This window comes from Bombus terrestris, chromosome 14 (genome assembly GCF_910591885.1).
Source record: "Bombus terrestris chromosome 14, iyBomTerr1.2, whole genome shotgun sequence".
NCBI lineage: Eukaryota > Metazoa > Arthropoda > Insecta > Hymenoptera > Apidae > Bombus > Bombus terrestris.
Window position 1 is genome coordinate 8,884,711 of NC_063282.1, and position 15,410 is coordinate 8,900,120.

Below are 15,410 nucleotides of genomic sequence, written 5' to 3' on the forward strand. Positions count from 1 at the left end.
AATGTTTCCCGGAATATGGTTGAATAGTGGCTACGTATTCCACTCGAGTTTTACTTTAGCACACCTAAGGAGGTGGTGTGTGTAAGAGCTTGCGTGGTTAAGGGTACCGCGATTCGAGCAAATGTGTTTCACGCTCCGCTAAGCGACGGCTCGATTGGAGATCAGAAAGATGTACGGCATCGCGACTGCCTCCTTCGAATATAAAACTTTACGTACAAGCGAAATGAAAAATTCCGTACACTCTATAGAAAAATTACGGTAACCTCGCCAACAATTCGTGCGGTATCTTACGCATTAAACGACTTTTAATGACGTTAATTGAATTAAGATCGTACTTCGATACGTTGCGACAGTGACTCTGCTTTGTTTAGTATTACGTGCAATATCTCGCTTCTTTTCTTTTTAACTCGTGTAAATTTCGTTAAAAAATATACGATGTGGAATTAAGACGTTGAGTATATTATGTTCAATTTTTCATACACTGTGTACATAAATAAATGAAGAACTAAGTTACGATGGTTGATACAGCAAGGTAGGCAGGATCGCGACAGGCTATAAACTTTCTAGGAGGACTGTATACGAAGCCTGTGTTATTTCCGCGAACATCCAGATATCGTTTCCGCATCACGTCTCCGCTATTCGCCTCGGTTCACCTGGAAATAAATATGTTTCCCTTATCGTTCCCGGCTGGCCGATCAGGGAACAACGATTTCTGCTGTTCCAAAGGGCTAGAAGAAGCATAAAGCATCAGAAAATCCCTAGTACAAGGTGTAACACCATGTAAACACCGCCGTTGCAAGCGTGAATTCCGCACCTGGATCGTTCGTCCGCGGGAAAAACGAAAAGTTTGACGCCAATTCGTAGTGGCACGCTTTTTCACGAGGCAACTCATAATTATAGTTATCTGAAACGAATCAGACGCGAAAGAGACGGTAATTAAGACAGCCGAACCATCTCTCCGTCGCTTCTTATCTACATCTTTATTTTTTATTCTCCATCGGCGCCAATTAACAATTCGGGGAAAGAGATTAAAGATCGAGGATCGATCTCGCCGCAAGATTACAGCGGCAGATTAACGTCGTTATTAATTATATGTTACTTTTCGTTCGACTTTTCTCTCGTTTATCTTAATTAATTGTTCCCCCTATATAGTCGCTAACCAATCTTGTTTGCTACACCTACCTGGTTAACGAGTGTCGTAGATGTCTTGCGGATATTTATGTTGCATCTGGTGATCGTGGAAAATATTTAACTGCGATTACTATTTCACTGCTGATACGTAAATAGATACCTACATATTTTAATACAAATATCTTCGAAATGACAGATTACAACGTACGAATAGTGTCTTGTAGCGTTTACCAGACATATTTGAATAATATTATACGAACAGCTGGGTGATTATCTTTTTTTAATTTAATTTCCAACGATGCGATATTAGGTAATATTAATATAGTATGACTAATTTTAATTGTTATTAACGATTGTGTAATATCAATGGTAATTTTATTGTGTAATATAGTGTACGGTTGTGTAAGAAGTCATCATTGCGAATAAAATGTGCTGTATGAGATTTCCTTGCACGAACAATTAACCGTAATACTCAATTTCCACATATCGTTTCTTTCAGAAAAATAGACAAGTATTTCCAATCTTAATGGAAAGCAGAGGTCTTTGTAAAATTTCTGTTTTGCATGCAATTTACATTTTACCCTAATTAGTGGTAAAACGTTTACAGAAAATACGTGAAACTGTCTATCAGGATTTTAGCCGTTCAATTACGAGGTGGTAGAGAATTTTACAGTCAATTACGACATGGTTAACAGCTATGTTAACGGAAAGAATATGGATTTAACGGTAATTCCAAGCAGTACGGTTGCGCAGAATGATTCAGATGCTCATTGCCACGAAGCTGCAATGCCGTTTGGGCATCAATAACGTCTAATCACCCTGACGTAGAACCGATCCTGCTTGGTCCTGCGGTGCAATTTCGTCCTCTAAGCGTTCGCCACAAATCACACCCCGACGCGATTTGGGAACCCCCGTTCGACATTTAAACTCGGCCGGATTATGGTCGAGAGCCTCTTGCGCGGCCGATAATTAATCGTTTCGATCTGTTTTACGATCGTCTCTGATCACGCCGTTCTAAAGTGTTTAAAAGAATTCCAAGTACATTTTCGGGCCAGAGCTAATATCTTTTTTTCACCAACTGACAGATCGTGCAAGTTTCGCGTCGAACTAAAATCATTTTACTCGCAAGAAATAAAATTTCACCTTTAAAAATAATGGGCATATTAGACAGGTGCTATGATTGTGCGTTTCAAATTTACATAGATTTTATATGATCTAATCGATATTCGTTCGCGGTGCAGCCTCTACGAAGTAAATGTATTTCTTCTGTTCCGATTTCTTCAAATAATGATAATAATGATATTAACATCCAAGACCAGCGAATGTTTAATTTATATAACACTGATCTGGGCTTCTAAATACAACTCTCGCAACTGTAAGAGTACTAATAGCGCAACCTAAATGAAGAAAAATTGTCGAGCGTTAAGGGTTAAATTAAATTCTGAAACGCGCACGCTACGTTTCCCAAAGCGGAGTAATTTTCCAATTCATCTTCCGATGTTTTAACACACGCACAAAAATCAACTAGCCGTGAAACTCTTATCGTACCATTCATTCCCCGCGCGTTCTCTCTTCTCCGACTCGAACATAGATTACCCGAGAAGTGCTTATAATCCCTGTTAGTAACTTAATTTTTGGTTGTTTATATCGAAAAAAAAAAAAAAGAAAGACGACGTCGCGACTGTGGATCGTGTCTGGCCGATACCAGGAACGCTCGTAATAATTCTCGCTTAACCATGTGCCGGATATAACAGGGAAATAACGATGAAATAACGACGGAAACGTCGTCCATGGCAACACGAGATAAATATTCGCTTAATGTGATCAGCGTTCCGTTTATAACTGCTAACGGTTCTTTCTATTTGTTTGGGGAAAAGGTAATTTTCTTATGCTTCTTACGTCGCTGTTTTAATCTGCCTTCTAATGGACACACCGCAAAGAATTGTTCATTGTTTCGTAATGATGATCGTAATCGTTGCGAATTCTCTTGCACCGTGTCGAGGAGCGAGATGAATTAACATCGATTTCTATTTAACAGTAATATCGCTCTCATACAATTTAATGCGCTAGCGTTTTCAATTTACATAATTTATATTATTAACCTTAATGTGTTACCTACTTTTAAAAGTAATCATACCTTTTTCTTTTCTTTTTGATAGGATGTTACTTAATTGCAAAATTAATTATGAAAGTATCTTCTATGAATTCATTCTTTATGATATATTAGAATATTATGAAATGATAAAATTGATTTTTAAACGCTGGCTGTATAATAATAAAATTGAGGTTCGTAATTGGTCAACTCTTGTGGAACCTGTTTTATCGCTCGTGAAGCTCTTTATCCTTATAAATGTACAAGGCTTTTCTAAACTCATAGACAACTGACATCGATTCAAACAAGAGACACTCATATTTAAAACCATTAATCACATGGACAAATGGTATATTTTATTACAATATAGATACTACTATTGGTAGGTTCTTTAATAGATAATTTTAATTTATAGCGCCAGCTGACTACATAAGCAAATAGTAAATGCTTCTTCTAGTCGTTAATAAGGAAATCACGCTGTAATAACGCATGTGAATCCGAATGTTCGATTTGCAATGCAAATAGTGTGCGTGGATATGTGAGAGAGACAAAGAAAATGTGACACAAATTATGATCGATACGTCTGCCTATTATTCCATAATTTTCAGCGTAAGAAATATTTCTCCACACAGACCCAGCCTACATTAATTTACCATTAATTTCTACTCCGATAAAATTCAGCTACTATCACCAAAAAATCGTTCAGAATATCTTATGAGAGGTAATATACTACGACGATAAATCGCGTAAAAAAATAGAACGAGGCATTTTTCCCCTATCCAGCCAGTAACGAGACAAACAAGCTCCCGAACAAACTGCGCAAGAGACTCGCCTCAATCAGGCGGCGAGGAACGAGCAGAAAAAGAGAAGCTCGATAAAGTAGTGGCGGCGGGCGGTAGCTCCGTGAGATACACGGTACGGATTTTCGAAACGTATCTCAATTACCTCGGCGACTATAATTAACAAAAACAACGGACCAGCGGCTGGCGGTGGCCGGAAGTTCGGCTATTTTGTTATCGAGCTACAGGAACGGTCGATGCTGGAACCGCACAATTACCCGCCGCAGAATGTACACCGTTCGGAATAGCTGCACGCGGAATCGCGCTGCAGATTAATTGTAACTGCATCGTGGCTACCGATTTGCCTAATTAATTCGGTTACTAATGGCCGCCGCGGAATCCTCGACTTCCGAGGATCGAACGTGCCCGCAACGCCATTCGCGTCCAATGCAATTGAACCGGATCGGAGCTAGGGAATGGGAACGCAGAATTCCACCGGCTGCCAGGCGACGATGGAAACTCGGGCACACGGAATTAAATCGTCAGAAATCTTGGCTAACCTGCCGCTCTTCCCCGTCGATTCGATTAATTCCGACCGATTCGGTCTCGGCGCGCACCTTCCACCGGTTTACTGTTCAAGCTCCGCTACTTTCCTCTCAATCTCGCCTTTCTTCGAACTTCGTTCGGTAATATCAATTCGACTGTCATGTTTGTTCAAGGTATTTCAAAGGCGTCCGAGATTTTCTGAATTATTTTAATTGAAATACGAAATGCAACGTGAGGTCTGTACTGATATTATTTCTGATTAATGATGCAGCTTTCTAATCATAATTACAAGATGAAAAAATGTTATTAAGTATAAAATTTCGTAATTTATGTTGACATTTATTTTTCTACTTCGAGAAGACACTCGTAATTTTTATAAATTAACGCAACGGTATAACTTAGAAGACTAATTCGGAAAATGTCCATTTTGATTAGACCGATAGTACGGTTAGTGTAAACTATTCTTTCGTCTTCTTATAGATGCCGTATAGATATTGTATCTTTGGAAAAATAATTTACATTACAATTATCAGGACGTGTATCGATTCCATATTTCGTTAAAATTCCTCCGGTATTTTGCAGGCTCGATCTCCTTCCGTAATCTCCTCGTTTACAGTAGCCCGAAAGCGGTTCAATTTTCATCGAGGTAATGTGAGGGCATAATGATCTCGCGAGCAGAGCGGAGCGTTTCTCGGTCGAGACGCGGCGATAATGGATTTTTCACAGTAACCGCGAAATGGCGTGCCACCAGGAGGAGCGCAGGCCCGACCGCAACAATCATCGGCTTGTTTGTCGAACAAAACCGCGAGGACGTGACCGAAGAACGTTAAAGAGAGCGAAGAAACGAGGAACGGGAGGATCGAAGGAGGACGAGTCAAGAGAGAAGTCTATATCTTGCTGAAAGGAAGGTAGCCGATCAAAAGATATCAGCTTTGAACGTCGAGGAGTTTCGTCGATGCTTCCAAGACCAGAAGCTACCACAAAAGATCCCAGCACAGATACGAACGTGGCGTACTTCTTTTTTTTTCTCTTCTCTTTACGATCCCTTTGCTTTCTCCTTTTTTCCTTCTTCCCTTCTCTCCTTCTTTCTCCCTCTCGTTCGCTTCTTCTCTGGTGAAATCGTCGGGCTCCACGATTTCACGTCGTAAATGGTCGCTCCAAGGAGATCGACGGGTCCATTGAAAAGCTCCAAGGAAGAAGCGATTGTATTATAAATTGAGATACAAGGTATCGGTGCTCGCTCGTCTGTTTGTTTCTACCTCGGCCGATCGTACCATCCATCGACACCCAGTTGCCCGAGGTTTTAATTGATTCGCTTCACGAATCGTTTTCTTGCAATTCCAACGATCGTTCGAGGTTTAATCAGAACAGGCTATTCAATCTTTCATACCGTTAGTCGTGCTATCTCCTCTGTGGAAAAAATTCCTCTTTCAATAGAGAACCCCCTATGAATCGGAGCTGCCAAGGTATTATACCCGACGACGATGACTACATAAATATCTTTGCTCACCGTCTCTTCGCCTTCGAATTTTCCCAATCTCACCTATCAAACACCGTAAGTTACAAAAGCAAAGCGTCTCCTTCTAGTATATTATACAGATCTACATATCGTTCGACCAATGAACGATAGATACCCTCTGTGCTCGTCTTCGTAGAAGCGATACAAAAACGACGAAGGAATGGTAGGCCGTATCGTGGAAATTAAAAGGAATGGCGACATCAAGCAACGGATGGCGTGCCGTGGCTAATATACGCAGCCCCCCTCTGGAAAAATTAAAATAACGGCTTGATTTATCGTGGAAGTTCTCACGGTCGAGGAGCGAAAAAGTTTTCGCCACGGCAGGGGATGAGGGCGAGATTCTGGCTGGTCGCGGTCGTCGTCGTTGCCACGAGAAAAGGAAGTTTCCTCTCTTTCTCCGAACGGTTAGCACCCCCTCCGCGCCCCCGTCCGGCGCCGTTCTTTATTCAAAGTTGTAATAACGTTTGGCAGATGTTTCTGATATAGTGGCGAAGCCCAGCGCCGCTTTATTACGCGAACTTTTATCGAGTCAATTTAAGTTGCTGCCAGGGACTGGCTCGCGTCCGCTCGCCTTTCTTTTCTCTTTCTGTTACCACCTCCCCCTTTTTGCTCCCCTTGAGTTTCACCATCAGTGGGCTATACCTACGGTTTTCTTCTAAAACTTGGTATTCATATTCATTGTGGTGCCGTGGCTTCTTTTCGATGGGAACTTCCGGCCTCGCGGATAGATTTTCTTAATTTTATGCCGGCCAACGACGGGCAACTTTGAAATTAGTTCGACGCAATGTCGGTGAAACAACCGAGGCGAGAAGTGGAGTTTCTGGGGGGAATAAAGCTTGTCGCGTGCTGCGCTTTTCGCGACCACGCTTTCTCTTCTCTTTACCTCGATCTTCTTTTCTTCTTCTGTTCCTTTCTTTTTTAACAATTTGTCGTGGAGATTTTGTGATTTTAGAAGTTTCGTTACAAAAAATTGATATCGAAGCCGTTTATTTAGTTGGTTAATAATATGCAAGTTTCTTTAAACATTTCTTCGACCAGACGTTCTAGTTTCTTTTCCCATTTTTAGAAAGAACGTTGAACTGAATAAAAATCGTAACCCGGTTCATCGGACGATTATTAATTTTATGCATGTCGAATACCGGGCTTCCTGTAACAAGCACCATATAAATTCTAGCACACGTATTATGCCGAACTAGTATCGATACGCAGGACAGGCAAATATAGTGGGGCTTAAACCTGCCGATGTAACTTTATTTCAGCTCACGTGCGAATCCAATCCAGGCATGATTTTCCATTTCAAATCGAGCGTATATCAAAAGTCGGGCCGTCTCATCCATATCAATCGAAGAAGGGTATCGCGCTTCGTGTAGCTGAATTACAATAATTCTTTGAATCTATAGAAAAATTGTCAGGCTACATGAAATACACACGCACTCTGGCAACTCTGTAGCTTTCCCTTCGACTTATTTCCATAAGCAAATCCATTTCTGACAGAAGTACGGTACAGCCGATTTACCGACCGAAGACATCATCGAAGAAATATATATATAAACATTTGAGAGTAGTGACTCAAGATAGTTTTAAATGAAGAAATTATGGCAGAACGGGTAGAAAAATGAAAAAGTGACTAATACGTATTATCCTCCAGGGTATTAAAATAGACGAGGCCACTTGGCGCGTTAGTGTAATTCGATGTTAATTTTATCTTACTCACCCACGTGCATGGATTTTCACTGAAGAATCGCTCAATATTTGAAAAGTCCCTGATAAACGGTTTGATAATCTTATCAGAAAAAGGAAACTGAATGGTATTTGAAAAGATTTGTTTTTGTCAAACTGCAATGAATCGCGATGTGTCTTGGTATCTTTAATTTGTTTATACAGTGGAGAAAATTTAATGTTTTATATATGTAAATACATTCGAATGATGTATAATAGGAATTTTAGATAGTTCATACGGGCGTCATCTACATTTACTTGATTCATACACTGTTGTTCCTTTATTGAAATTCAACTATTTCATTATTGTAATTTATAGTTTATCTTCTTTTGCTTAAACTACTATTAAAGCAAATACTTCAGGCTTAAATATTTAATGCTGTGCAATAATTTTTATATTCAATAATTTCTATGAAGAATTCAACAGTTTTCCAATAGTATGGGATTTTAGACTTCTACCTTACCAACAAACGTTATGAGAACTAAACGACCAAACGTCCATCTTTGTTAGCAACCAATACGGCTAACTTATATCCTCTGTAGTTATAGTAACTTTTTACAGGTCACTGTATACTTAATCGTGAACAAAACAGTCCAAAATAATTTTCCAATATCAACAACGGATTCAAGGAAAATTCCAAAACAAACTTATCAGCTAATTGTGTATGAAATAGTTCGATTTCCAACGATAAACTAGGATATAATTTCTAATGAAGGAATATTTTATTACAGAATTTGTATCAGATTTTTTTATTAATGGAAAATAAATCTACGAGCATATAAAATGTTTCGTTCAAGAAATCATGCGGATGGAACTGGAAGGACGTGAGTGGAAGTCCAAGGTACATTAGTCACATATCAACGCTAAGGTGTTGCAGGTGTTCGCATTTTTGAGCTACAAATAGACGCACAAGGGGTATACCCTTATTAACATAGAATAACTTAATAATAACGTACATTATTGACCTCTTTAGAAAACAAAGTATGTAGGTTATACATCTACTAAAAACACAGGAATCCGTGGAATCAATTATGAAATTCCATTGCCCGTTAACTATCAATTTGCTTATCTATATTTACACGGATCAAATGTACGAACCATTCGTCAAATTTCAAGTTCTAACGTCAACAGTGAAATTGATAAATTGCCAAGTTTTGCGCAAACAAATACAGTTATTTCGTTATTATCCTATACAAACAATCCTGCAGCTACTTTTCTCCAAAGATCAAAAAAGGAAAAAAGGGGGTACAGAAGATTTCATCGATGCGTCGTATTAGCATTACCCATTACCCCGATTCTCGAGCTCGACCCCACACCGTTTCGTTAACACGTGCTCTTGAGAGACCCGGTTCGAGCAAAAGTGAAAAGCAGCCTGGAAACCGAGCACGGCCTCAGGAGTCCCATACAGGGACAATGGCCGCCGATTAGATGACCTCTTTGGGGTGTTCCTTTTGCGAAAGAACTGGCGTATACATTTGGGAAACGCAGGTAGTCCCAAGTATGCACCTGCACACACCTGTAACGATCGTCTCGTCGGTGAACCCAACGACACCCGAGGAACAGGTAAAACATAGCCACCTATGGAGAACGAGAGGGGACCGACGAATCCACGCGTCGACAGTGCCACGAGCCACCTGTAATGTGTGTAACGGTACAAGAGGAGTGTACGGTGGCGCCGATCGTTGGCGACGCGAACTAAAAGTCTTCTTAGGCGAGGTCGAGCGACCGCATACCACGATCCGGAATCGCGTTGAGAACGCAGTCGGTGTCCGGTCGTCCGGGAACGCTCGAATTGCTAAGAGAAACGAGACGTTCGAGGTGTCCTGGAAGGACTACGTCCACCGCTTTCAGCGGCAAGTTCAAGTGACATACTCGTGAAAATACGCGTGTGATCTTGATTGATCCGAGGATTCCATCGATCTTCCTCGGTACTCGCACCGGTCGCGCCTTCGTTTTCCTCTCTGTATCACTTCTCCTTTCCACCTTCCTCTCCTTTGTTCACCGCTCCCGTACCATCCTCCGAGGGATCCTCGTGGCTGTGCTTCGTGATCGCATGCACGTCATCATCGGTGAACCAACTACTCTGTCTCCCTGTGCTTTAAACGATTCTTGTGACATCGTTCTGTATCGAAGGGATTGCGTCGATAAGTCGGATCAGGGAGACCTGGACCACCGAGGAAGCTAGCAGAGTGAGTAGAAACATCGTTTACACGGGTATGCCGCTTGGAGACATCGATGCGCGGTTGAGTCATGCGCCCTTGTCCGCAACGCGTTCTTTACCGCGTGGGACTTTTCTACGCGTTCTTTCTCTCATTTACGTCTTCCCCATTTCTATATTTGCGGATGTATATTCGTATGGAGACCAGTGTACTGGCTGATCGATTTTAAAATGGCGCGGTGCACCCGTGACACTCGAGCTACGCCAAGTATTCCTCGGTCGTCCGGATGCTGTGAGCCAGTCCGAATGCCATTGGACGTGCCTTCCAGGCCCGTATCCTTTCGCTGCCATAAACATGGAGTTTCGAGCACGCTCCCTATGTCACGTTGCCGATCGAGGCAGACCAGTTCCTCGTCCGGAGACAACGGAATTCTCACGATCTCGCATACACCACGCACACCATGCTGCGATAGATTATTCGTTTTACGAGTGGAGGTTGTTGTAAAATGGTTGCTGGGGGAAAGGGAACGAACGGTTCGTTGGAATCGGGCGTCGATGAATAAAGATGCCCGATAGTAGACAGAATACGTAGATTTTATGGAATTCAGGTATACGAAGCGTACAAGTAAATTACCATGGCGATAGCTGGTGATTATCGAAGAAGCTATCCTATATATTATATTGTTTATCCGACTGTCTTCTGAGTCATAGCTAATGCTTACGCTGTGATCACAGTTATTTATAATGATGCTAGCTGGATAATGGAATTGAAGCTGGATAATGAATTCTAATGTTTTTTGGGGGCGAGAAATTTTTTCAGTTGCAGGATTTAAATATTTCAATGTTTCCGAATATAATTTAGACTTCCCATTGAATTAAATTGAATATTTCTGCTGGAAACATCATTTTATTTTCCGAAAACCTCAATACAGTCGAGCAGGAATATTCAAGTTCTATCTCGTAAATCAATCAATCGGATTTGGTATATTTTCGATTAATTTTTTCGTAACATGATCAAGATACAGTTTAGGTAGATGCCAGATTAGGCGAAAGTATTCAAGGACAGTGAATCGTGTGACCTCCCGCTGTTGCTGGAGAAAGATAGTGTCCCGTTATTAACATTCATTCATGTCACGCAGAAGTTCGAACGCGTTGGAAAGATGTTAGCAAACGGAGTAGTAGTTAATTAATGAACTGCTATTTGATGCAACGAAAAGTTCTCCCTTCCTATTTATTCAGAATGTTAAGAGAATCCGATAAAATATACAGTTTGCTTTTACGATCTTTTCTTCTGAACTTGCTGTTATTCGATCGATCCAGTATAACTAAACACTGTACTTGCCTGTCTCTGACAAATTTTATTTATTCTCAGCGTTCAGGAATATAATCACGCTGTTTACATAAATGAAGAAATCAACGCAGCAGCGATAACAGATGCATAGATAACAGATAATTGTAAATAAATTAAATGTTCGAAGAATTGTTATTCGTAGAACATATTGTTTCAATCCAATAGCGATATTCAGTGGATTAGGAAATTTCGAGTGGATGTTAATTACGCTTGTTACGCTTGTCGCTCTTAAAACTTCCAATCAGTGCATCGATAAGAAAGTAAGACTTTAGGAAGTACTTTCACCGTGAATTTTAACTCGTTTCATATCACTCGCAATCGAACTTTCAACGAACGGGCATACCAACTTCTCCCAATTACGAATAACTGCAAATATTTGCACAACCATCGACGATATTTGCGAAATAATCCCGCGGCATTGGAAAATCTTGCACGAATTAATTGGAAGTAATACCGAGTACCTAACTAAACCGTTCGAACATTTCAGCCAATATTAAACTACTATTCAACTAATTTAGCCTTTGACTTAATTTCCTAGGAATCCAATTCAACGGTATTTTGATTTATTCAATGGAACATTGATCTAATCGAAGATGTAATCTGATAAAAATAAAAATAAAAATTCGAAAACAATTTTTCCGTAGAATGTGACAGACGTTCTTTCGTTAACGAATTTCATCAATTAACACGAATTGACGATATTCATGATATATTTAACATTCCGATAGCTAAATCCTTCGAACTTCTGAATGCAAATGTCACGTTTTATTTCATGCAAGGAATGCTTAAATATTCCTCTTTTTCTGTTCCAACAAAATTGCTTCAAATTCTACTTGTAATTTACAACGATACCGACGGAGATAAGTAATCTCTTGCGTGTCTTTTATTTCGATAAAGGAGAGGCGCGATTATGAATTACATAAGATCCTTGTATCACCGTAGTCGAGCTGCTGCTTTCTCTGTCTGACCTCGATTCTTTTCGATGTTAGATTCGGCTTCGTGCCTCCACCTCAGAAAAAAATCTGCCGTTCGATACTCTTGAATGCTTGATTCAACAACGTGCCTCAACTTCCACCTTTGCAAGAAATCTTTCACGGCTTGACAAGATAAATAAGATCGGTCTCACCTTTATTGCCAAAGCTGGAATCAAAGGTGTGTTCCAATTTTTTATTTTTCGTTTAAACACGATAATGTCAGGACGCTAGTTTCGACAATGAATATTCATCAGTATAAAATTTGAATACACAGTACGCAACCAGACGCGATTAAATACGTTTGACATATGAACCGGGATTACCATATGAAATTTTCAACAATTCCCGCACAACGCGAGACGTTCTATCGGTGAAGAAATCAATGAGTAATTTAAGGTTCGAATATTTCTCAAGCTATCGAAGCGTACGTCAAAAGCAAACAAAAGACAATACACCGCCGATCTACCTTCATCACGATCAGGCTGTATGTAATTGGTCGTTGATAACTGTATCAAGAATAATGCTATGAGCTACGAAACACGAGAGTTGCGTAGGAACGTCGTTAGCACTGCACAAGAAATCGGCGAAAGGAAAATGATAAAGGATTTTATATTTTTCCACGACGATTTTCTAAAGATCGATTCATTGTTTCGGAAGAAAGATACCTATCCTACTTGTCTATGTTTTCTCAGAATCGTATAAATTTTTCAACTGAGGAGAAAAAAAGTACAGCGCACGAAACAATGAATAACGAGACGCTACCATGGAACAATATTGTAACGAACGACAAAACATTTTTTTTTTTTGCTTTTGTTCCGCAACGTTCGCGTTTTGTGACGCACAATTTGTCTTGCTGAACGATTTGACAGGAGCAAATTATCCATTTCAACGAAATGGAAGGCAATTTATTCGGTGCCCTGAAAACTTATTTCACCGTATCGTAGCTGCAATGACGATTTGTCGCTGTAATTCCGTATCATTTTCTGGGACGGGTCTACCGTTGTACGTAAAGACCTTCTGATTCTAACATCGCGTGGTCATCATTCTCAAAAAAGAATTTTCCATAACTCATAATGATTTCTAATAGGATGTCTACTGTAAACAGTGAAATGATAAATTTAGTATCTAATATTAGTCGATAAAGACTTTGCAAGTTGCAGATTGAAAAGTCACTAGGTTAAAAAAAGGTATAGCTGTAATCTTCCTAAAAATGTCGATTGTATCGATTCGATGTTATAGAAAATATTAAGCTGGATCATAAAATTTAAATTTGATATAATACCTGTTACATTTGCAATATCGTCACTGCTATCTACCGCACATAACGGTTACTACCGAGTATACAGGAACTACATACACCTACTAAACTGCTAGTATTAAATTTAGAAACTCATTTCGCCGCGATGTACCTGACAATATGAGGCATACGATTCACTTTTAGAAATTCCCAACTCCATCAGTTTTATCAGAGATAATACTTCATATCGACATATGTCACATTGTTTTATACAATCATAATTTCTCAGATACCTGTAAAATATTTAAATTAGCTGAAATGTGTTTGCACTATATTACGGATATTTGTAAACCAAATTTTCCTCAGTCTAACCAAAATTATATCTTAAAATTTTCTCCCCTGTCAACAAAATGCACATTTCGATCCTGTTAGAGTTCGACGATCGGTAACAACTTTGACAAATATCGCACGTCTCACTTCCTGCTTAAACCTTGGACAATTTTTACGAAAAGAAAGCAACAACACTTTTTCTCCTCTTCGCACCTGTCCAAACAATCTCTTTACACGACTCGCCTCATTAATAATTCAGAGAGGCTCGTATATTCGCTCCGTAAACATAGAAAACAGTCGAATCGACGACTCTGATACGGGTGATTCATAACGTGTCGTTAACTCTAGCAGCTAGCCAGAGGTGCAGATACTGCAGATGCGTGTGCACACGGTCGCGAGCATCGATCATGCGAACAAATCGTCGAGTAAAAGTACTACCTCCTGGCGTCCTTCTGCGGTACTCAGGCTGGAATGTATTTTGCAATCTTATGCTAATTTCGTTAGTCAGCCTGGCGGTCACTCGGTTCTCTTCGAGATTCGTGTCTACCAAGATTCGTCGCGTATTGTATACAACCGAGAATGGAATAGAAGGAGGCGTAGCCGAGACGAAACGATGGAACAATAGCGGCGGCAATTTGGCCTTTCGACATCATCGATTGTCCATTGTCCTTTCTTCTATCCTTAAACGCGTCCCATTGACTGGGACGAAGAAAATGGCGAAGATCGTTACGTGCAAATATCTTTTTACACTGACATTGAAATGTTTATGACCGATCGTTGGATGAACGACGAGAAGTAGTAGGTGGTAACAATCCGTTTTATCGGTAACGTAAACCAGCTGCCAGTCTGTGTCGCAATAAAGAGTTAGTTATTGATGAACATAATCAGTGCTGCAACGAAAGACATTTTCGTGCGATCGTGGGAGACACACGTTGGATCAAGACAAGAAGCGTGGAATGGAAGATTCTAGATGAATAGTAGTTGGCAAAACAGATTTCTATCGGGCGACAAGCAGAATCCTGTATTTTTGTAGACAGTGCATTTTATAATATATAAATTACTTCCAAAAGCTGTTCGTAATTTGGATGTATTTTTCGAAACACTGATATGTGGCTGTGGTTTCTGAAATCTTTTCTGCAATAATTTTCGTGTTATCTTCGTCATGCTACGGTATCGATAAGAAGGACAGCAACTTCAGTATATCGTTGGTATTAAAATACACCGCGAAGACTTTATCGGCTGCCATTGTATTCGCAATCGTTTTCTGAGTTATATAGCAAACTAAATGATAAACGAATGGTAGACACGATTCTTCGAGAATAAAATGTCAATGGTACGAGGCGGTGAAATATCTCGGTTTGAAGTACTACTGTACTTCGTATTAAATACAACATTGAAAACAGAATTTGCACTCGTGAAACATTGAATTTCCAGCGTTCAGACTTGTCACTTGGTAATTTAAAATTTGATATCTGGTTTTCTAAAATATTCAACAACTTTTTGTATTCTTGTATTGATGCGAAAAGAGATTTCGGTAGTTTACCAATTCGTAACGTTTCCAAAATTCATTCAT

The 15,410-nt window shown here is 39.9% G+C and overlaps 1 protein-coding gene across 2 annotated transcripts in view; it reads left to right on the top strand.

Annotated features, from left to right (window-relative positions):
* Nucleotides 1–9,483: 9,483 nt before the first annotated feature.
* The window catches only part of LOC100645139 (unconventional myosin-XV), a 62,936-nt gene continuing 57,009 nt past the window's right edge, over nucleotides 9,484–15,410 (top strand). For both annotated transcript variants that reach the window (XM_048412275.1, XM_048412276.1), the window contains exon 1: nucleotides 9,484–9,976. The gene's annotated coding sequence lies outside the window, so the exon portion shown is untranslated. The remainder of the gene's footprint in view (nucleotides 9,977–15,410) is intronic.